The sequence below is a fragment of the Gorilla gorilla genome, chromosome 12 (assembly GCF_029281585.2).
Source record: "Gorilla gorilla gorilla isolate KB3781 chromosome 12, NHGRI_mGorGor1-v2.1_pri, whole genome shotgun sequence".
Lineage (NCBI taxonomy): Eukaryota > Metazoa > Chordata > Mammalia > Primates > Hominidae > Gorilla > Gorilla gorilla.
Genome location: NC_073236.2, coordinates 15506020 through 15530521, shown reverse-complemented (window position 1 = coordinate 15530521; position 24502 = coordinate 15506020).

The following is a 24502-nucleotide window of genomic DNA, read 5'->3' as shown; positions in this document are numbered from 1 at the left end:
CGATTCCATTCGATTCCTTTGGATTCCATTCGATTCCATTCGATTCCATTCGATTCCATTCCATTCCATTCCATTCCATTGAATTCCATTGAATTCCATTCAATTGAATTCCATTCCATTCCATTGAATTCCGTTACATTCCATTGAATTCCGTTCCATTCCATTCCATTCCATTCCATTCCATTCCATTCCATTCCATTGCATTCCATTGAATTCCATTCCATTGAATTCCATTCCATTCCATTCCATTCCATTCCATTCCATTCCATTGAATTCATTCCATTCCATTCCATTCCATTCCATTCCATTCCATTGAATTCCATTGAATTCCATTCCATTGAATTCCATTCGATTCTATTCCATTCCATTCCATTCGATTCCATTCCATTCCATTCCATACTATTCCATTGAATTCCATTCCATTCCATTCCATTCCATTCCATTCCATTCCATTCCATTGAATTCATTCCATTCCATTCCATTCCATTCCATTCCATTGAATTCCATTGAATTCCATTCCATTGAATTCCATTCGATTCTATTCCATTCCATTCCATTCGATTCCATTCCATTCCATTCCATACTATTCCATTGAATTCCATTCCATTCCATTCCTTTCCATTCCGCTCCGCTCCGCTCCGCTCCGTTCCTTTCCGTTCCGTTCTCCTCGGGTTCATTCCATTCCGTTCCGTTCCGTTCCGTCCCGTTCCGTTCCGTTCCGTTCTACTCGGTTTGATTCCATTCTATTCCATTCCATTCCATTCCATTCCATTCCATTCTACTCGGGTTGATCATTCCATTCCGTTCCGTTCCGTTCCGTTCCATTCTGTTCTACTCGGGTTGATTCCATTCTATTCCATTCCATTCCATTCGATTCCATTCCATTCCATTCCATTCCATTCCATTCCATTCCATTCCATTCCATTCCATTCCATTCCGTTCTACTCGGGTTGATTCCATTCCATTCCATTCCATTCCATTCCATTCCATTTGATTCCATTCGATTCCATTCCATTCCATTCCATTGAATTCCATTCCATTCCATTCCATTCCATTCCATTCCATTCCATTCCATTCCACTGAATTCCATTGAATTCCATTCTATTGAATTGCATTCCATTCCAATCCATTCCATTCCATTCCATTCCATTCCATTCCATTCCGTTCTACTCGGGTTGATTCCATTCTATTCCATTCCATTCCATTCGATTCCATTCAATTCCATTCGATTCCATTCGATTCCATTCGATTCCATTCCATTCCTTTCCATTGAATTCCATTCCATTCCATTCCATTCCATTCCATTGAATTCCATTCCATTCCATTCCATTCGATTCCATTGAATTCCATTCCATTCCATTCCATTCGATTCCATTGAATGCCATTCCATTCCTTTCCATACCATTCCATTCCATTGAATTCCATTCCATTCCATTGAATTCCATTCCATTCCATTCCATTCCATTGAATTCCGTTCCATTCCATTCCATTCCATTCCGTTCCATTCTGTTCCATTCCGTTCCATTCCATTCTGTTCCATTCCGTTCCATTCCATTCCATTCCATTCCATTCCATTCCATTCCATTGAATTCCATTCCATTCCATTCCATTCCATTCCATTCCATTGAATTCCATTGAATTCCATTCAATTGAATTCCATTCCATTCCAATGAATTCCGTTCCATTCCATTGAATTCCGTTCCATTCCATTCCATTCCATTCCATTCCATTCCATTCCATTCCATTCCATTGCATTCCATTGAATTCCATTCCATTGAATTCCATTCCATTCCATTCCATTCCATTCCATTCCATTGAATTCATTCCATTCCATTCCATTCCATTCCATTCCATTCCATTCCATTCCATTCCATTCCATTGAATTCCACTGAATTCCATTCCATTGAATTCCATTCGATTCTATTCCATTCCATTCCATACTATTCCATTGAATTCCATTCCATTCCATTCCTTTCCATTCCGCTCCGCTCCGCTCCGCTCCGCTCCGTTCCTTTCCGTTCCGTTCTCCTCGGGTTCATTCCATTCCGTTCCGTTCCGTTCCGTTCCGTTCCGTTCCGTTCTACTCGGGTTGATTCCATTCTCTTCAATTCCATTCCATTCCATTCCATTCCATTGTACTCGGGTTGATCATTCCATTCCGTTCCGTTCCGTTCCGTTCCGTTCTACTCGGGTTGATTCCATTCTATTCCATTCCATTCCATTCGATTCCATTCGATTCCATTCCATTCTATTCCATTCCATTCCATTCCGTTCTACTCGGGTTGATTCCATTCTATTCCATTCCATTCCATTCGATTCCATTCCATTACATTCCGTTCTACTCGGGATCATTCCATTCCATTCCGTTCCGTTCCGTTCCGTTCCATTCCGTTCTGTTCCATTCCGTTCCATTCCATTCCATTCCATTCCATTCCGTTCTACTCGGGTTGATTCCATTCCATTCCATTCCATTCCGTACTACTCGGGTTGATTCCATTCTATTCCATTCCATTCCGTTCTGATCCGTTCCGTTCAATTCCGTTCTACTCGGGTTGATTCCATTCTATTCCATTCCATTCCATTCGATTCCATTCGATTCCATTCGATTCCATTCGATTCCATTCGATTCCATTCCATTCCATTCCATTGAATTCCATTCCATTCCATTCCATTCCATTCCATTCCATTCCATTCCATTGAATTCCATTGAATTCCATTCCATGGAATTCCATTCCATTCCATGGAATTCCGTTCCATTCCATTCCATTCCATTCCATTCCATTCCATTCCATTCCATGGAATTCCATTCCATTCCATTCCATTCCATTCTATTCCATTCCGTTCCATTCCATTGCATTCCATTCCATTCCATTGCATTCCATTCCATTCCATTCCATTCCATTCCATTGAATTCCTTTGAATTCCATTCCATTGAATTCCATTCCATTCCATTGAATTCCGTTCCATTCCATTACATTCCATTCCATTCCATTCCATTCCATTCCATTCCATTCCATTCCACTCCATTCCATTGAATTCCATTCCATTCCATTCCATTCCATTCCATTCCATTCCATTCCATTGAATTCCATTGAATTCCATTCCATTGAATTCCATTCCATTCTATTCCATTCCATTCCATTCCATTCCATTCGATTTCATTCCATTCCATTCCATTCCATTCCTTTGAATTCCATTCCATTCCATTCCATTCCATTCCATTCCATTCCATAGAATTCCATTGAATTCCATTCCATTCCGTTCCGTTCCGTTCCATTCCATTCCTTTCTACTCGGGTTGATTCCATTGTATTCCATTCCATTCCGTTCCGTTCCGTTCCGATCCGTTCCCTTCCGTTCTACTTGGGTTGATTCCATTCTATTCCATTCCATTACATTCGATTCCATTCGATTCCATTCCATTCCATTCCATTCCGTTCCGTTCCATTCCATTCCATTCCATTCCATTCCATTCCATTCCATTCCATTCCGTTCTACTCGGGTTGTTTCCATTCTATTCCATTCCATTCTATTCCGTTCCATTCCATTCGATTCCATTCGATTTCATTCGATTCCATTCGATTCCATTCGATTCCATTCCATTCCATTCCATTCCATTCCATTGAATTCCATTCCATTCCATTCCATTCCATTCCATTCCATTGAATTCCATTGAATTCCATTCCATTGAATTCCATTCCATTCCATTCCATTCCATTCCATTCCATTCCATTGAATTCCATGGAATTCCATTCCATGGAATTCCATTCCGTTCCGTTCCGTTCCGTTCCATTCTATTCCGTTCTACTCGGGTTGATTCCATTCTATTCCATTCCATTCCCTTCCGTTCCGTTCCGTTCAGTTCCCTTCCGTTCTACTCGGGTTGATTCCATTCTATTCCATTCCATTCCGTTCGATTCCATTCGATTCCTTTGGATTCCATTCGATTCCATTCGATTCCATTCGATTCCATTCCATTCCATTCCATTCCATTGAATTCCATTGAATTCCATTCAATTGAATTCCATTCCATTCCATTGAATTCCGTTACATTCCATTGAATTCCGTTCCATTCCATTCCATTCCATTCCATTCCATTCCATTCCATTCCATTGCATTCCATTGAATTCCATTCCATTGAATTCCATTCCATTCCATTCCATTCCATTCCATTCCATTCCATTGAATTCATTCCATTCCATTCCATTCCATTCCATTCCATTCCATTCCATTGAATTCCATTGAATTCCATTCCATTGAATTCCATTCGATTCTATTCCATTCCATTCCATTCGATTCCATTCCATTCCATTCCATACTATTCCATTGAATTCCATTCCATTCCATTCCATTCCATTCCATTCCATTCCATTCCATTGAATTCATTCCATTCCATTCCATTCCATTCCATTCCATTCCATTCCATTGAATTCCATTGAATTCCATTCCATTGAATTCCATTCGATTCTATTCCATTCCATTCCATTCCATTCCATTCCATTCCATTCCATACTATTCCATTGAATTCCATTCCATTCCATTCCTTTCCATTCCGCTCCGCTCCGCTCCGCTCCGTTCCTTTCCGTTCCGTTCTCCTCGGGTTCATTCCATTCCGTTCCGTTCCGTTCCGTCCCGTTCCGTTCCGTTCCGTTCTACTCGGTTTGATTCCATTCTATTCCATTCCATTCCATTCCATTCCATTCCATTCTACTCGGGTTGATCATTCCATTCCGTTCCGTTCCGTTCCGTTCCGTTCTGTTCTACTCGGGTTGATTCCATTCTATTCCATTCCATTCCATTCGATTCCATTCCATTCCATTCCATTCCATTCCATTCCATTCCATTCCATTCCATTCCATTCCGTTCTACTCGGGTTGATTCCATTCCATTCCATTCCATTCCATTCCATTCCATTTGATTCCATTCGATTCCATTCCATTCCATTCCATTGAATTCCATTCCATTCCATTCCATTCCATTCCATTCCATTCCATTCCATTCCACTGAATTCCATTGAATTCCATTCTATTGAATTGCATTCCATTCCAATCCATTCCATTCCATTCCATTCCATTCCATTCCATTCCGTTCTACTCGGGTTGATTCCATTCTATTCCATTCCATTCCATTCGATTCCATTCAATTCCATTCGATTCCATTCGATTCCATTCGATTCCATTCCATTCCTTTCCATTGAATTCCATTCCATTCCATTCCATTCCATTCCATTCCATTGAATTCCATTCCATTCCATTCCATTCGATTCCATTGAATTCCATTCCATTCCATTCCATTCGATTCCATTGAATGCCATTCCATTCCTTTCCATTCCATTCCATTCCATTGAATTCCATTCCATTCCATTGAATTCCATTCCATTCCATTCCATTCCATTGAATTCCGTTCCATTCCATTCCATTCCATTCCGTTCCATTCTGTTCCATTCCGTTCCATTCCATTCTGTTCCATTCCGTTCCATTCCATTCCATTCCATTCCATTCCATTCCATTCCATTCCATTGAATTCCATTCCATTCCATTCCATTCCATTCCATTCCATTGAATTCCATTGAATTCCATTCAATTGAATTCCATTCCATTCCAATGAATTCCGTTCCATTCCATTGAATTCCGTTCCATTCCATTCCATTCCATTCCATTCCATTCCATTCCATTCCATTCCATTGCATTCCATTGAATTCCATTCCATTCCATTCCATTCCATTCCATTCCATTGAATTCATTCCATTCTATTCCATTCCATTCCATTCCATTCCATTCCATTCCATTCCATTCCATTGAATTCCACTGAATTCCATTCCATTGAATTCCATTCGATTCTATTCCATTCCATTCCATACTATTCCATTGAATTCCATTCCATTCCATTCCTTTCCATTCCGCTCCGCTCCGCTCCGCTCCGCTCCGCTCCGTTCCTTTCCGTTCCGTTCTCCTCGGGTTCATTCCATTCCGTTCCGTTCCGTTCCGTTCCGTTCCGTTCCGTTCTACTCGGGTTGATTCCATTCTCTTCAATTCCATTCCATTCCATTCCATTCCATTGTACTCGGGTTGATCATTCCATTCCGTTCCGTTCCGTTCCGTTCCGTTCTACTCGGGTTGATTCCATTCTATTCCATTCCATTCCATTCGATTCCATTCGATTCCATTCCATTCTATTCCATTCCATTCCATTCCGTTCTACTCGGGTTGATTCCATTCTATTCCATTCCATTCCATTCGATTCCATTCCATTACATTCCGTTCTACTCGGGATCATTCCATTCCATTCCATTCCATTCCGTACTACTCGGGTTGATTCCATTCCATTCCATTCCATTCCGTTCTACTCGGGTTGATTCCATTCTATTCCATTCCATTCCGTTCTGATCCGTTCCGTTCAATTCCGTTCTACTCGGGTTGATTCCATTCTATTCCATTCCATTCCATTCGATTCCATTCGATTCCATTCGATTCCATTCGATTCCATTCCATTCCATTCCATTGAATTCCATTCCATTCCATTCCATTCCATTCCATTCCATTCCATTCCATTGAATTCCATTGAATTCCATTCCATGGAATTCCATTCCATTCCATGGAATTCCGTTCCATTCCATTCCATTCCATTCCATTCCATTCCATTCCATGGAATTCCATTCCATTCCATTCCATGGAATTCCATTCCATTCCATTCCATTCCATTCCATTCCATGGAATTCCATTCCATTCCATTCCATTCCATTCTATTCCATTCCATTCCTTTCCATTGCATTCCATTCCATTCCATTGCATTCCATTCCATTCCATTCCATTCCATTCCATTGAATTCCTTTGAATTCCATTCCATGGAATTCCATTCCATTCCATTGAATTCCGTTCCATTCCATTCCATTCCATTCCATTCCATTCCATTCCATTCCATTCCATTCCATTCCACTCCATTCCATTGAATTCCATTCCATTCCATTCCATTCCATTCCATTCCATTCCATTGAATTCCATTGAATTCCATTCCATTGAATTGCATTCCATTCTATTCCATTCCATTCCATTCCATTCCATTCGATTTCATTCCATTCCATTCCATTCCATTCCTTTGAATTCCATTCCATTCCATTCCATTCCATTCCATTCCATTCCATTCCATTCCATAGAATTCCATTGAATTCCATTCCATTCCGTTCCGTTCCGTTCCATTCCATTCCTTTCTACTCGGGTTGATTCCATTGTATTCCATTCCGTTCCGTTCCGTTCGGTTCCGATCCGTTCCCTTCCGTTCTACTTGGGTTGATTCCATTCTATTCCATTCCATTACATTCGATTCCATTCGATTCCATTCCATTCCATTCCATTCCGTTCCGTTCCATTCCATTCCATTCCATTCCATTCCATTCCATTCCATTCCATTCCGTTCTACTCGGGTTGTTTCCATTCTATTCCATTCCATTCTATTCCGTTCCATTCCATTCGATTCCATTCGATTTCATTCGATTCCATTCGATTCCATTCGATTCCATTCCATTCCATTCCATTCTATTCCATTGAATTCCATTCCATTGAATTCCATTCCATTCCATTCCATTCCATTCCATTCCATTCCATTGAATTCCATTCCATTCCATTCCATTCCATTCCATTCCATTCCATTCCATTCCATTCCATTCCATTGAATTCCATTGAATTCCATTCCATTGAATTCCATTCCATTCTATTCCATTCCATTCCATTCCATTCCATTCGATTTCATTCGATTCCATTCGATTCCATTCGATTCCATTCCACTCCATTCCATTCTATTCCATTGAATTCCATTCCATTCCATTCCGCTCCGCTCCGCTCTGCTCCGCTGCGCTCCGCTCCGTTCCGTTCCTTTCCGTTCCGTTCTCCTCGGGTTCATTCCATTCCGTTCCGTTCCATTCCGTTCCATTCCGTTCCGTTCTACTCGGGTTGATTCCATTCTTTTCCATTCCATTCCATTCGTTTCCATTCGAATCCATTCCATTCCATTCCATTCCATTCCATTCCATTCCATTCCGTTCTACTCGGGTTGATTCCATTCTATTCCATTCCATTCCATTCGATTCCATTCCATTCCATTCCGTTCTACTCGGGATCATTCCATTCCATTCCGTTCCGTTCCGTTCCATTCCATTCCGTTCTGTTCCATTCCGTTCCATTCCATTCCATTCCATTCCGTTCCGTTCTACTCAGGTTGATTCCATTCCATTCCATTCCATTCCGTTCTACTCGGGTTGATTCCATTCTATTCCATTCCATTCCATTCGATTCCATTCGATTCCATTCGATTCCATTCGATTCCATTCCATTCCATTCCTTTGAATTCCATTCCATTCCATTCCATTCCATTCCATTCCATTCCATTCCTTTCCATTCCATTGAATTCCATTGAATTCCATTCCATTGAATTCCATTCCATTCCATTGAATTCCGTTCCATTCCATTCCATTCCATAGAATTCCATTGCATTCCATTCCATTCCATTCCATTCCATTGAATTCCATTCCATTCCATTCCATTCCGTTCCGTTCCATTCCATTCCATTCCATTGAATTCCATTCCATTCCATTCCATTCCATTCCATTCCATTCCATTCCATTCTATTGAATTCCATTCCATTCCATTCCATTCCATTCCATTCCATTCCATTCCATTCCATTGCATTCCGTTCTACTCAGGTTGATTCCATTCTATTACATTCCATTCCATTCGATTCCATTCGATTCCATTCGATTCCATTCCATTCCATTCCATTCCATTCCATTCCATTCCATTCCATTCCATTCCATTCCACTCCATTCCATTGAATTCCATTCCATTCCATTCCATTCCATTCCATTGAATTCCATTCCATTCCATTGAATTCCACTCCATTCCATTCCATTCCATTGAACTCCGTTCCATTCCTTTCCATTCCATTCCGTTCCATTCCGTTCCATTCCGTTCCATTCCGCTCCATTCCGTTCCATTCCGTTCCATTCCATTGAATTCCGTTCCATTCCATTGAATTCCGTTCCATTCTGTTCCGTTCCGTTCCATTCCGTTCCGTTCCATTCCAATCCATTCCATTCCATTCCATTCCATTCCATTCCATTCCATTCTATTCGGGTTGATTCCATTCTATTCCATTCCATTCCATTCGAATCCATTCCAATCCTTTCCATTCCATTCCATTCCGTTCTTCTCGGGTTCTTTCCATTCCATTCCTTTCCGTTCCGTTCCGTTCCACTCCGTACTGTTCTATTCCGTTCCATTCCATTCCATTCCATTCCATTCCGTTCTGCTTGGGTTGATTCCATTCTATTCCATTCCGTTCCGTTCCGCTCCGTTCCGTTCCGTTCCGTTCCGTTCCGTTCCCTTCCGTTCCACTCGGTTTGATTCTATTCTATTCCATTCCATTCCATTCGATTCCATTCGATTCCATTCGATTCCATTCGATTCCATTCGATTCCATTTGATTCCATTCCATTCCATTCCATTCCATTCCATTCCATTCCATTCCAGTCCATTCCATTGAATTCCATTGAATTCCATTCCATTGAATTCCATTCCATTCCATTCCATTCCATTCCATTCCATTCCATTGAATTCCATTCCATTCCATTCCATTCCATGGAATTCCGTTCCATTCCATTCCATTCCGTTCCGTTCCGTTCCGTTCCGTTCCGTTCCGTTCCGTTGCGTTCCGTTCCGTTCTGCTCGGGTTGATTCCATTCTATTCCATTCCATTCCATTCCATTCCATTCCATTCCATTCCATTCCATTCCATTGAATTCCATTCCATTCCATTCCATTCCATTCCATTCCATTCCATTGAATTCCATTCCATTCCATTCCATTCCATTGAATTCCATTCCATTCCATTCCATTCCATTGAATTCCATTCCATTCCATTCCATTCCTTTGAATTCCATTCCATTCCATTCCATTCCATTCCATTCCATTCCATTCCATTCCATTGAATTCCATTGAATTCCATTCTTTGAATTCCATTGAATTCCATTCCATTCCATTCCATTCCATGGAATTCCATTCCATTCCATTCCATTCCATGGAATTCCATTCCATTCCATTCCACTGAATTCCATTCCATTGAATTCCATTCCATAACATTTCATTCCATTCCATTCCATTCCATTCCATTCCATTCCATTCCGTTCTACTCGGGTTGATTCCATTCTATTCCATTGCATTCCATTCCATTCCATTCCATTCCATTCGATTCCATTCCATTCCATTCCATTCCATTCCATTGAATTCCATTCCATTCCATTCCATTCCATTCCATTCCATTCCATTCCATTCCATTCCATTCCATTCCATTGAATTCCATTGAATTCCATTCCATTGAATTCCATTCCATTCCATTCCCTTCCATTGAATTCCATTCCATTCCATTCCATTCCATACCATTCCATTGAATTCCATTCCATTCCATTGCATTCCATTCCATTCCACTCCATTCCATTCCACTCCACTCCACTCCACTCCACTCCACTCCTCTCCACTCCATTCCATTCCCTTCCATTCCAGTCAATTGAATTCCATTGAATTCCATTCCATTCCATTCCATAACATTTCATTCCATTCCATTCCATTCCATTCCATTCCATTCCATTCCGTTCTACTCAGGTTGATTCCATTCTATTCCATTCCATTCCATTCCATTCCATTCCATTCCATTTGATTCCATTCAATTCCATTCGTTTCCATTCCATTCCATTCCATTCTATTCCATTGAATTCCATTCCGTTCCATTCCATTGAATTCCTTTCCATTGAATTCCATTCCATAACATTTCTTTCCATTCCATTCCATTCCATGGAATTCCATTCCATTCCATTCCATTCCATTCCATTCCATTCCATTCCATTCCATTCCATTCCATTCCATTCCGTTCCCTTCCGTTCTACTCGGGTTGATTCCATTCTATTCCATTCCATTCCTTTCCGTTCCGTTCCGTTCCCTTCCGTTCTACTCGGGTTGATTCCATTCTATTCCATTCCATTCCATTCCATTCCATTCGATTCCATTCGATTCCATTCGATTCCATTCGATTCCATTCCATTCCATTCCATTCCATTCCATTCCATTCCATTCCATTCCATTGAATTCCATTCCATTCCATTCCATTCCTTTCCATTCCATTCCATTCCATTCCATTCCATTCCATTCTATTCCATTCCATTCCATTCCGATCTTCTCGGGTTGATTCCATTCTATTCTATTCCATTCCATTCGATTCCATTCGATTCCATTCCATTCCATTCGATTCCATTCGATTCCATTCCATTCCATTCCATTGAATTCCATTCCTTTCCATTCCATTCCATTCCATTCAATTGAATTCCATTCCATTCCATTCCATTCCATTGAATTCCGTTCCATTCCATTCCATTCCATTCCGTTCCATTCCGTTCCATTCCGGTCCATTCCGTTCCATTCCATTGAATTCCGTTCCATTCCATTGAATTCCGTTCCATTCCGTTCCGTTCCGTTCCATTCCGTTCCGTTCCGTTCCATTCCATTCCATTCCATTACATTCTATTCCATTGAATTCCATTCCATTGAATTCCATTCCATTCCATTCCATTGAATTCCATTCCATTCCATTCCATTCCATTCCATTCCATTGAATTCCATTGAATTCCATTCCATTGAATTCCATTCCATTCCATTCCATTCCATTCCATTCCATTGAATTCCATGGAATTCCATTCCATGGAATTCCATTCCGTTCTGTTCCGTTCCGTTTCATTCTATTCCGTTCTACTCGGGTTGATTCCATTCTATTCCATTCCATTCCGTTCCGTTCCGTTCCGTTCCGTTCAGTTCCCTTCCGTTCTACTCGGGTTGATTCCATTCTATTCCATTCCATTTCGTTCGATTCCATTCGATTCCTTTGGATTCCATTCGATTCCATTCGATTCCATTCGATTCCATTCCATTCCATTCCATTCCATTGAATTCCATTGAATTCCATTCAATTGAATTCCATTCCATTCCATTGAATTCCGTTACATTCCATTGAATTCCGTTCCATTCCATTCCATTCCATTCCATTCCATTCCATTCCATTCCATTGCATTCCATTGAATTCCATTCCATTGAATTCCATTCCATTCCATTCCATTCCATTCCATTCCATTCCATTGAATTCATTCCATTCCATTCCATTCCATTCCATTGAATTCCATTGAATTCCATTCCATTGAATTCCATTCGATTCTATTCCATTCCATTCCATTCGATTCCATTCCATTCCATTCCATACTATTCCATTGAATTCCATTCCATTCCATTCCTTTCCATTCCGCTCCGCTCCGCTCCGCTCCGTTCCTTTCCGTTCCGTTCTCCTCGGGTTCATTCCATTCCGTTCCGTTCCGTTCCGTCCCGTTCCGTTCCGTTCCGTTCTACTCGGTTTGATTCCATTCTATTCCATTCCATTCCATTCCATTCTACTCGGGTTGATCATTCCATTCCGTTCCGTTCCATTCCGTTCCGTTCCGTTCTGTTCTACTCGGGTTGATTCCATTCCATTCCATTCCATTCCATTCGATTCCATTCCATTCCATTCCATTCCATTCCATTCCATTCCATTCCATTCCATTCCGTTCTACTCGGGTTGATTCCATTCCATTCCATTCCATTCCATTCCATTCCATTTGATTCCATTCGATTCCATTCCATTCCATTCCATTGAATTCCATTCCATTCCATTCCATTCCATTCCATTCCATTCCACTGAATTCCATTGAATTCCATTCTATTGAATTGCATTCCATTCCAATCCATTCCATTCCATTCCATTCCATTCCATTCCATTCCGTTCTAGTCGGGTTGATTCCATTCTATTCCATTCCATTCCATTCGATTCCATTCAATTCCATTCGATTCCATTCGATTCCATTCGATTCCATTCCATTCCTTTCCATTGAATTCCATTCCATTCCATTCCATTCCATTCCATTCCATTGAATTCCATTCCATTCCATTCCATTCGATTCCATTGAATTCCATTCCATTCCATTCCATGGAATTCCATTCCATTCCATTCCATTCCATGGAATTCCATTCCATTCCATTCCACTGAATTCCATTCCATAGAATTCCATTCCATAACATTTCATTCCATTCCATTCCATTCCATTCCATTCCATTCCATTCCATTCCATTCCGTTCTACTCGGGTTGATTCCATTCTATTCCATTCCATTCCATTCCATTCCATTCCATTCCATTCCATTCCATTCCATTCCATTCCATTCCATTCCATTCCATTCCATTCCATTCCATTCCATTCCATTCCATTCCATTGAATTCCATTCCATTCCATTCCATTCCATTCCATTCCATTCCATTCCATTCCATTGAATTCCATTGAATTCCATTCCATTGAATTCCATTCCATTCCATTCCCTTCCATTGAATTCCATTCCATTCCATTCCATTCCATACCATTCCATTGAATTCCATTCCATTCCATTGCATTCCATTCCATTCCACTCCATTCCATTCCACTCCACTCCACTCCACTCCACTCCACTCCTCTCCACTCCATTCCATTCCCTTCCATTCCAGTCAATTGAATTCCATTGAATTCCATTCCATTCCATTCCATAACATTTCATTCCATTCCATTCCATTCCATTCCATTCCATTCCGTTCTACTCAGGTTGATTCCATTCTATTCCATTCCATTCCATTCCATTCCATTCGATTCCATTTGATTCCATTCAATTCCATTCGTTTCCATTCCATTCCATTCCATTCTATTCCATTGAATTCCATTCCATTCCATTCCATTGAATTCCTTTCCATTGAATTCCATTCCATAACATTTCTTTCCATTCCATTCCATTCCATGGAATTCCATTCCATTCCATTCCATTCCATTCCATTCCATTCCGTTCCCTTCCGTTCTACTCGGGTTGATTCCATTCTATTCCATTCCATTCCTTTCCGTTCCGTTCCGTTCCCTTCCGTTCTACTCGGGTTGATTCCATTCTATTCCATTCCATTCCATTCCATTCCATTCGATTCCATTCGATTCCATTCGATTCCATTCGATTCCATTCCATTCCATTCCATTCCATTCCATTCCATTCCATTCCATTCCATTCCATTCCATTGAATTCCATTCCATTCCATTCCATTCCTTTCCATTCCATTCCATTCCATTCCATTCCATTCCATTCCATTCCATTCCATTCCGATCTACTCGGGTTGATTCCATTCTATTCTATTCCATTCCATTCGATTCCATTCGATTCCATTCCATTCCATTCGATTCCATTCGATTCCATTCCATTCCATTCCATTGAATTCCATTCCTTTCCATTCCATTCCATTCCATTGAATTCCATTCCATTCCATTGAATTCCATTCCATTCCATTCCATTCCATTGAATTCCGTTCCATTCCATTCCATTCCATTCCGTTCCATTCTGTTCCATTCCGTTCCATTCCATTCTGTTCCATTCCGTTCCATTCCATTCCATTCCATTCCATTCCATTCCATTCCATTCCATTGAATTCCATTCCATTCCATTCCATTCCATTCCATTCCATTGAATTCCATTGAATTCCATTCAATTGAATTCCATTCCATTCCAATGAATTCCGTTCCATTCCATTGGATTCCGTTCCATTCCATTCCATTCCATTCCATTCCATTCCATTCCATTCCATTGCATTCCATTGAATTCCATTCCATTGAATTCCATTCCATTCCATTCCATTCCATTCCATTCCATTGAATTCATTCCATTCCATTCCATTCCATTCCATTCCATTCCATTCCATTCCATTGAATTCCACTGAATTCCATTCCATTGAATTCCATTCGATTCTATTCCATTCCATTCCATACTATTCCATTGAATTCCATTCCATTCCATTCCTTTCCATTCCGCTCCGCTCCGCTCCGCTCCGCTCCGCTCCGTTCCTTTCCGTTCCGTTCTCCTCGGGTTCATTCCATTCCGTTCCGTTCCGTTCCGTTCCGTTCCGTTCCGTTCTACTCGGGTTGATTCCATTCTCTTCAATTCCATTCCATTCCATTCCATTCCATTGTACTCGGGTTGATCATTCCATTCCGTTCCGTTCCGTTCCGTTCCGTTCTACTCGGGTTGATTCCATTCTATTCCATTCCATTCCATTCGATTCCATTCGATTCCATTCCATTCTATTCCATTCCATTCCATTCCGTTCTACTCGGGTTGATTCCATTCTATTCCATTCCATTCCATTCGATTCCATTCCATTACATTCCGTTCTACTCGGGATCATTCCATTCCATTCCGTTCCGTTCCGTTCCGTTCCATTCCGTTCTGTTCCATTCCGTTCCATTCCATTCCATTCCATTCCATTCCGTTCTACTCGGGTTGATTCCATTCCATTCCATTCCATTCCGTTCTACTCGGGTTGATTCCATTCTATTCCATTCCATTCCGTTCTGATCCGTTCCGTTCAATTCCGTTCTACTCGGGTTGATTCCATTCTATTCCATTCCATTCCATTCGATTCCATTCGATTCCATTCCATTCCATTCCATTCCATTCCATTCCATTCCATTGAATTCCATTGAATTCCATTCCATGGAATTCCATTCCATTCCATGGAATTCCGTTCCATTCCATTCCATTCCATTCCATTCCATTCCATGGAATTCCATTCCATTCCATTCCATGGAATTCCATTCCATTCCATTCCATTCCATTCCATTCCATGGAATTCCATTCCATTCCATTCCATTCCATTCTATTCCATTCCATTCCATTCCATTGCATTCCATTCCATTCCATTGCATTCCATTCCATTCCATTCCATTCCATTCCATTGAATTCCTTTGAATTCCATTCCATTGAATTCCATTCCATTCCATTGAATTCCGTTCCATTCCATTACATTCCATTCCATTCCATTCCATTCCATTCCATTCCATTCCATTCCACTCCATTCCATTGAATTCCATTCCATTCCATTCCATTCCATTCCATTCCATTCCATTCCATTGAATTCCATTGAATTCCATTCCATTGAATTCCATTCCATTCTATTCCATTCCATTCCATTCCATTCCATTCGATTTCATTCCATTCCATTCCATTCCATTCCTTTGAATTCCATTCCATTCCATTCCATTCCATTCCATTCCATTCCATTCCATTCCATTCCATAGAATTCCATTGAATTCCATTCCATTCCGTTCCGTTCCGTTCCATTCCATTCCTTTCTACTCGGGTTGATTCCATTGTATTCCATTCCATTCCGTTCCGTTCCGTTCCGATCCGTTCCCTTCCGTTCTACTTGGGTTGATTCCATTCTATTCCATTCCATTACATTCGATTCCATTCGATTCCATTCCATTCCATTCCATTCCGTTCCGTTCCATTCCATTCCATTCCATTCCATTCCATTCCATTCCATTCCATTCCGTTCTACTCGGGTTGTTTCCATTCTATTCCATTCCATTCTATTCCGTTCCATTCCATTCGATTCCATTCGATTTCATTCGATTCCATTCGATTCCATTCGATTCCATTCCATTCCATTCCATTCCATTCCATTGAATTCCATTCCATTCCATTCCATTCCATTCCATTCCATTGAATTCCATTGAATTCCATTCCATTGAATTCCATTCCATTCCATTCCATTCCATTCCATTCCATTGAATTCCATGGAATTCCATTCCATGGAATTCCATTCCGTTCCGTTCCGTTCCGTTCCATTCTATTCCGTTCTACTCGGGTTGATTCCATTCTATTCCATTCCATTCCCTTCCGTTCCGTTCCGTTCAGTTCCCTTCCGTTCTACTCGGGTTGATTCCATTCTATTCCATTCCATTCCGTTCGATTCCATTCGATTCCTTTGGATTCCATTCGATTCCATTCGATTCCATTCGATTCCATTCCATTCCATTCCATTCCATTGAATTCCATTGAATTCCATTCAATTGAATTCCATTCCATTCCATTGAATTCCGTTACATTCCATTGAATTCCGTTCCATTCCATTCCATTCCATTCCATTCCATTCCATTCCATTGCATTCCATTGAATTCCATTCCATTGAATTCCATTCCATTCCATTCCATTCCATTCCATTCCATTCCATTGAATTCATTCCATTCCATTCCATTCCATTCCATTCCATTCCATTCCATTGAATTCCATTGAATTCCATTCCATTGAATTCCATTCGATTCTATTCCATTCCATTCCATTCGATTCCATTCCATTCCATTCCATACTATTCCATTGAATTCCATTCCATTCCATTCCATTCCATTCCATTCCATTCCATTCCATTGAATTCATTCCATTCCATTCCATTCCATTCCATTCCATTGAATTCCATTGAATTCCATTCCATTGAATTCCATTCGATTCTATTCCATTCCATTCCATTCGATTCCATTCCATTCCATTCCATACTATTCCATTGAATTCCATTCCATTCCATTCCTTTCCATTCCGCTCCGCTCCGCTCCGCTCCGTTCCTTTCCGTTCCGTTCTCCTCGGGTTCATTCCATTCCGTTCCGTTCCGTTCCGTCCCGTTCCGTTCCGTTCCGTTCTACTCGGGTTGATTCCATTCTATTCCATTCCATTCCATTCCATTCCATTCCATTCTACTCGGGTTGATCATTCCATTCCGTTCCGTTCCGTTCCGTTCCATTCTGTTCTACTCGGGTTGATTCCATTCTATTCCATTCCATTCCATTCGATTCCATTCCATTCCATTCCATTCCATTCCATTCCATTCCATTCCATTCCATTCCATTCCATTCCGTTCTACTCGGGTTGATTCCATTCCATTCCATTCCATTCCATTCCATTCCATTTGATTCCATTCGATTCCATTCCATTCCATTCCATTGAATTCCATTCCATTCCATTCCATTCCATTCCATTCCATTCCATTCCATTCCACTGAATTCCATTGAATTCCATTCTATTGAATTGCATTCCATTCCAATCCATTCCATTCCATTCCATTCCATTCCATTCCATTCCGTTCTACTCGGGTTGATTCCATTCTATTCCATTCCATTCCATTCGATTCCATTCAATTCCATTCGATTCCATTCGATTCCATTCGATTCCATTCCATTCCTTTCCATTGAATTCCATTCCATTCCATTCCATTCCATTCCATTCCATTGAATTCCATTCCATTCCATTCCATTCGATTCCATTGAATTCCATTCCATTCCATTCCATTCGATTCCATTGAATGCCATTCCATTCCTTTCCATACCATTCCATTCCATTGAATTCCATTCCATTCCATTGAATTCCATTCCATTCCATTCCATTCCATTGAATTCCGTTCCATTCCATTCCATTCCATTCCGTTCCATTCTGTTCCATTCCGTTCCATTCCATTCCATTCCATTCCATTCCATTCCATTCCATTGAATTCCATTCCATTCCATTCCATTCCATTCCATTCCATTGAATTCCATTGAATTCCATTCAATTGAATTCCATTCCATTCCAATGAATTCCGTTCCATTCCATTGAATTCCGTTCCATTCCATTCCATTCCATTCCATTCCATTCCATTCCATTCCATTCCATTGCATTCCATTGAATTCCATTCCATTGAATTCCATTCCATTCCATTCCATTCCATTCCATTCCATTGAATTCATTCCATTCCATTCCATTCCATTCCATTCCATTCCATTCCATTCCATTCCATTCCATTCCATTCCATTGAATTCCACTGAATTCCATTCCATTGAATTCCATTCGATTCTATTCCATTCCATTCCATACTATTCCATTGAATTCCATTCCATTCCATTCCTTTCCATTCCGCTCCGCTCCGCTCCGCTCCGCTCCGTTCCTTTCCGTTCCGTTCTCCTCGGGTTCATTCCATTCCGTTCCGTTCCGTTCCGTTCCGTTCCGTTCCGTTCTACTCGGGTTGATTCCATTCTCTTCAATTCCATTCCATTCCATTCCATTCCATTGTACTCGGGTTGATCATTCCATTCCGTTCCGTTCCGTTCCGTTCCGTTCTACTCGGGTTGATTCCATTCTATTCCATTCCATTCCATTCGATTCCATTCGATTCCATTCCATTCTATTCCATTCCATTCCATTCCGTTCTACTCGGGTTGATTCCATTCTATTCCATTCCATTCCATTCGATTCCATTCCATTACATTCCGTTCTACTCGGGATCATTCCATTCCATTCCGTTCCGTTCCGTTCCGTTCCATTCCGTTCTGTTCCATTCCGTTCCATTCCATTCCATTCCATTCCATTCCGTTCTACTCGGGTTGATTCCATTCCATTCCATTCCATTCCGTACTACTCGGGTTGATTCCATTCTATTCCATTCCATTCCGTTCTGATCCGTTCCGTTCAATTCCGTTCTACTCGGGTTGATTCCATTCTATTCCATTCCATTCCATTCGATTCCATTCGATTCCATTCGATTCCATTCGATTCCATTCGATTCCATTCCATTCCATTCCATTGAATTCCATTCCATTCCATTCCATTCCATTCCATTCCATTCCATTCCATTGAATTCCATTGAATTCCATTCCATGGAATTCCATTCCATTCCATGGAATTCCGTTCCATTCCATTCCATTCCATTCCATTCCATTCCATTCCATTCCATGGAATTCCATTCCATTCCATTCCATTCCATTCTATTCCATTCCGTTCCATTCCATTGCATTCCATTCCATTCCATTGCATTCCATTCCATTCCATTCCATTCCATTCCATTGAATTCCTTTGAATTCCATTCCATTGAATTCCATTCCATTCCATTGAATTCCGTTCCATTCCATTACATTCCATTCCATTCCATTCCATTCCATTCCATTCCATTCCATTCCACTCCATTCCATTGAATTCCATTCCATTCCATTCCATTCCATTCCATTCCATTCCATTCCATTGAATTCCATTGAATTCCATTCCATTGAATTCCATTCCATTCTATTCCATTCCATTCCATTCCATTCGATTTCATTCCATTCCATTCCATTCCATTCCTTTGAATTCCATTCCATTCCATTCCATTCCATTCCATTCCATTCCATAGAATTCCATTGAATTCCATTCCATTCCGTTCCGTTCCGTTCCATTCCATTCCTTTCTACTCGGGTTGATTCCATTGTATTCCATTCCATTCCGTTCCGTTCCGTTCCGATCCGTTCCCTTCCGTTCTACTTGGGTTGATTCCATTCTATTCCATTCCATTACATTCGATTCCATTCGATTCCATTCCATTCCATTCCATTCCGTTCCGTTCCATTCCATTCCATTCCATTCCATTCCATTCCATTCCATTCCATTCCGTTCTACTCGGGTTGTTTCCATTCTATTCCATTCCATTCTATTCCGTTCCATTCCATTCGATTCCATTCGATTTCATTCGATTCCATTCGATTCCATTCGATTCCATTCCATTCCATTCCATTCCATTCCATTGAATTCCATTCCATTCCATTCCATTCCATTCCATTCCATTGAATTCCATTGAATTCCATTCCATTGAATTCCATTCCATTCCATTCCATTCCATTCCATTCCATTCCATTGAATTCCATGGAATTCCATTCCATGGAATTCCATTCCGTTCCGTTCCGTTCCGTTCCATTCTATTCCGTTCTACTCGGGTTGATTCCATTCTATTCCATTCCATTCCCTTCCGTTCCGTTCCGTTCAGTTCCCTTCCGTTCTACTCGGGTTGATTCCATTCTATTCCATTCCATTCCGTTCGATTCCATTCGATTCCTTTGGATTCCATTCGATTCCATTCGATTCCATTCGATTCCATTCCATTCCATTCCATTCCATTGAATTCCATTGAATTCCATTCAATTGAATTCCATTCCATTCCATTGAATTCCGTTACATTCCATTGAATTCCGTTCCATTCCATTCCATTCCATTCCATTCCATTCCATTCCATTCCATTGCATTCCATTGAATTCCATTCCATTGAATTCCATTCCATTCCATTCCATTCCATTCCATTCCATTCCATTGAATTCATTCCATTCCATTCCATTCCATTCCATTCCATTCCATTGAATTCCATTGAATTCCATTCCATTGAATTCCATTCGATTCTATTCCATTCCATTCCATTCGATTCCATTCCATTCCATTCCATACTATTCCATTGAATTCCATTCCATTCCATTCCATTCCATTCCATTCCATTCCATTCCATTGAATTCATTCCATTCCATTCCATTCCATTCCATTCCATTGAATTCCATTGAATTCCATTCCATTGAATTCCATTCGATTCTATTCCATTCCATTCCATTCGATTCCATTCCATTCCATTCCATACTATTCCATTGAATTCCATTCCATTCCATTCCTTTCCATTCCGCTCCGCTCCGCTCCGCTCCGTTCCTTTCCGTTCCGTTCTCCTCGGGTTCATTCCATTCCGTTCCGTTCCGTTCCGTCCCGTTCCGTTCCGTTCCGTTCTACTCGGTTTGATTCCATTCTATTCCATTCCATTCCATTCCATTCCATTCCATTCTACTCGGGTTGATCATTCCATTCCGTTCCGTTCCGTTCCGTTCCATTCTGTTCTACTCGGGTTGATTCCATTCTATTCCATTCCATTCCATTCGATTCCATTCCATTCCATTCCATTCCATTCCATTCCATTCCATTCCGTTCTACTCGGGTTGATTCCATTCCATTCCATTCCATTCCATTCCATTCCATTTGATTCCATTCGATTCCATTCCATTCCATTCCATTGAATTCCATTCCATTCCATTCCATTCCATTCCATTCCATTCCATTCCATTCCATTCCACTGAATTCCATTGAATTCCATTCTATTGAATTGCATTCCATTCCAATCCATTCCATTCCATTCCATTCCATTCCATTCCATTCCGTTCTACTCGGGTTGATTCCATTCTATTCCATTCCATTCCATTCGATTCCATTCAATTCCATTCGATTCCATTCGATTCCATTCGATTCCATTCCATTCCTTTCCATTGAATTCCATTCCATTCCATTCCATTCCATTCCATTCCATTGAATTCCATTCCATTCCATTCCATTCGATTCCATTGAATTCCATTCCATTCCATTCCATTCGATTCCATTGAATGCCATTCCATTCCTTTCCATACCATTCCATTCCATTGAATTCCATTCCATTCCATTGAATTCCATTCCATTCCATTCCATTCCATTGAATTCCGTTCCATTCCATTCCATTCCATTCCGTTCCATTCTGTTCCATTCCGTTCCATTCCATTCTGTTCCATTCCGTTCCATTCCATTCCATTCCATTCCATTCCATTCCATTCCATTGAATTCCATTCCATTCCATTCCATTCGATTCCATTGAATTCCATTCCATTCCATTCCATTCGATTCCATTGAATGCCATTCCATTCCTTTCCATACCATTCCATTCCATTGAATTCCATTCCATTCCATTGAATTCCATTCCATTCCATTCCATTCCATTGAATTCCGTTCCATTCCATTCCATTCCATTCCGTTCCATTCTGTTCCATTCCGTTCCATTCCATTCTGTTCCATTCCGTTCCATTCCATTCCATTCCATTCCATTCCATTCCATTCCATTGAATTCCATTCCATTCCATTCCATTCCATTCCATTCCATTGAATTCCATTGAATTCCATTCAATTGAATTCCATTCCATTCCAATGAATTCCGTTCCATTCCATTGAATTCCGTTCCATTCCATTCCATTCCATTCCATTCCATTCCATTCCATTCCATTCCATTGCATTCCATTGAATTCCATTCCATTGAATTCCATTCCATTCCATTCCATTCCATTCCATTCCATTGAATTCATTCCATTCCATTCCATTCCATTCCATTCCATTCCATTCCATTCCATTCCATTCCATTCCATTCCATTGAATTCCACTGAATTCCATTCCATTGAATTCCATTCGATTCTATTCCATTCCATTCCATACTATTCCATTGAATTCCATTCCATTCCATTCCTTTCCATTCCGCTCCGCTCCGCTCCGCTCCGCTCCGTTCCTTTCCGTTCCGTTCTCCTCGGGTTCATTCCATTCCGTTCCGTTCCGTTCCGTTCCGTTCCGTTCCGTTCTACTCGGGTTGATTCCATTCTCTTCAATTCCATTCCATTCCATTCCATTCCATTGTACTCGGGTTGATCATTCCATTCCGTTCCGTTCCGTTCCGTTCCGTTCTACTCGGGTTGATTCCATTCTATTCCATTCCATTCCATTCGATTCCATTCGATTCCATTCCATTCTATTCCATTCCATTCCATTCCGTTCTACTCGGGTTGATTCCATTCTATTCCATTCCATTCCATTCGATTCCATTCCATTACATTCCGTTCTACTCGGGATCATTCCATTCCATTCCGTTCCGTTCCGTTCCGTTCCATTCCGTTCTGTTCCATTCCGTTCCATTCCATTCCATTCCATTCCATTCCGTTCTACTCGGGTTGATTCCATTCCATTCCATTCCATTCCGTACTACTCGGGTTGATTCCATTCTATTCCATTCCATTCCGTTCTGATCCGTTCCGTTCAATTCCGTTCTACTCGGGTTGATTCCATTCTATTCCATTCCATTCCATTCGATTCCATTCGATTCCATTCGATTCCATTCGATTCCATTCGATTCCATTCCATTCCATTCCATTGAATTCCATTCCATTCCATTCCATTCCATTCCATTCCATTCCATTCCATTGAATTCCATTGAATTCCATTCCATGGAATTCCATTCCATTCCATGGAATTCCGTTCCATTCCATTCCATTCCATTCCATTCCATTCCATTCCATTCCATGGAATTCCATTCCATTCCATTCCATTCCATTCTATTCCATTCCGTTCCATTCCATTGCATTCCATTCCATTCCATTGCATTCCATTCCATTCCATTCCATTCCATTCCATTGAATTCCTTTGAATTCCATTCCATTGAATTCCATTCCATTCCATTGAATTCCGTTCCATTCCATTACATTCCATTCCATTCCATTCCATTCCATTCCATTCCATTCCATTCCACTCCATTCCATTGAATTCCATTCCATTCCATTCCATTCCATTCCATTCCATTCCATTCCATTGAATTCCATTGAATTCCATTCCATTGAATTCCATTCCATTCTATTCCATTCCATTCCATTCCATTCGATTTCATTCCATTCCATTCCATTCCATTCCTTTGAATTCCATTCCATTCCATTCCATTCCATTCCATTCCATTCCATAGAATTCCATTGAATTCCATTCCATTCCGTTCCGTTCCGTTCCATTCCATTCCTTTCTACTCGGGTTGATTCCATTGTATTCCATTCCATTCCGTTCCGTTCCGTTCCGATCCGTTCCCTTCCGTTCTACTTGGGTTGATTCCATTCTATTCCATTCCATTACATTCGATTCCATTCGATTCCATTCCATTCCATTCCATTCCGTTCCGTTCCATTCCATTCCATTCC